The 916-nt window shown below is 38.8% G+C and overlaps 1 long non-coding RNA gene across 1 annotated transcript; it reads right to left on the bottom strand.

Annotated features, from left to right (window-relative positions):
* Positions 1-298: 298 nt before the first annotated feature.
* LOC111672940 (uncharacterized) lies at positions 299-910 on the bottom strand. Its single transcript, XR_002762048.2, has 2 exons — positions 766-910; positions 299-512 (listed from the first exon to the last, which is right to left on the bottom strand). It is a non-coding gene; the product is annotated as an uncharacterized LOC111672940 (long non-coding RNA).
* Positions 911-916: the final 6 nt, after the last annotated feature.

The raw sequence follows: 916 nt of genomic DNA, 5'->3' as shown, positions 1-916 counted from the left end.
TAACATGAAGAAATGCTAAGTTTTAATCCATGTAACTCCAAAAAGTGAATTCGTGTTATAATAAATTTTTCCTGACTTTCCTCTCAGTGGAGCAGAACAGATACCTGTGGTACACTGGATAATGACAGTCTTGCACAGGCAATTAAAGCCAATGATAAAATTTAACTCTTAATTTCCCATTTAAATGGCTCTGTCTTTGGAGTGTGGAGAGGGAATTGCTGGTGGAGAGAGAGACTCAACTCATTTCTAGTTGAGAAACAGGAAGGAAAAATGCGACCTGTTTCTTGAAAGACCTGTCGTGAGTTTGTTAAACTGCATGTGCTCTGTTGATATTCCACTTCATTCCTTCTTTATTTGAGAAAGGTATCAAGCTTTTTCTTGATATTGTCAAATGAGTCCATTCCCATGTAGTCTGCCTGACCTTGCTCCCATTTCTCTTTCCGTTCTTCTGAGGACAGCTGGGGTTCGGGTACTTGTTCATGTGAAGAGAAGCTTTCAACCTGCGCAACAACCTGAAATTAAAAACACAACAGTGAAACATGGAAGGAAAATAGAAAATGACAGATTGCAGAGAACACATCCGTTGCGCTCATTGCTTTTTGATGCACTGAACTCGCCATACGTAGCCTTTCCAAATTAATGGCCGAAGGCAAACACACACTGAAGCTTTTGATTTTAGAAGAAGGGCAGCGATAGCATTAAACCAGGTGCCAACAGATTGCTATTGACTGCTGAGCTATGAAAAACAAATCATTTTCTCCATACCTGTTCACTCTCAAAAGTGACCACTGTGTGAGTGACCGTTTCACTATGCTGGAACTTTTTGAGATAAACGGGAAGACAGGAAATAGGTATATCATCCAGAATCAGAGTAAAATGAAATAAAACAAACAAACAAACAAAAAAAAAAAAAAAA

This window comes from Seriola lalandi, unplaced genomic scaffold, assembly GCF_002814215.2.
Source record: "Seriola lalandi dorsalis isolate HSWRI2012SDOR001 ecotype SW California unplaced genomic scaffold, Sedor1 jcf7180002009304, whole genome shotgun sequence".
In the NCBI taxonomy this organism is placed as follows: domain Eukaryota; kingdom Metazoa; phylum Chordata; class Actinopteri; order Carangiformes; family Carangidae; genus Seriola; species Seriola lalandi.
Note: the sequence above shows the minus strand (reverse complement) of the source record. Positions and strands in the feature narration are given on the sequence as shown.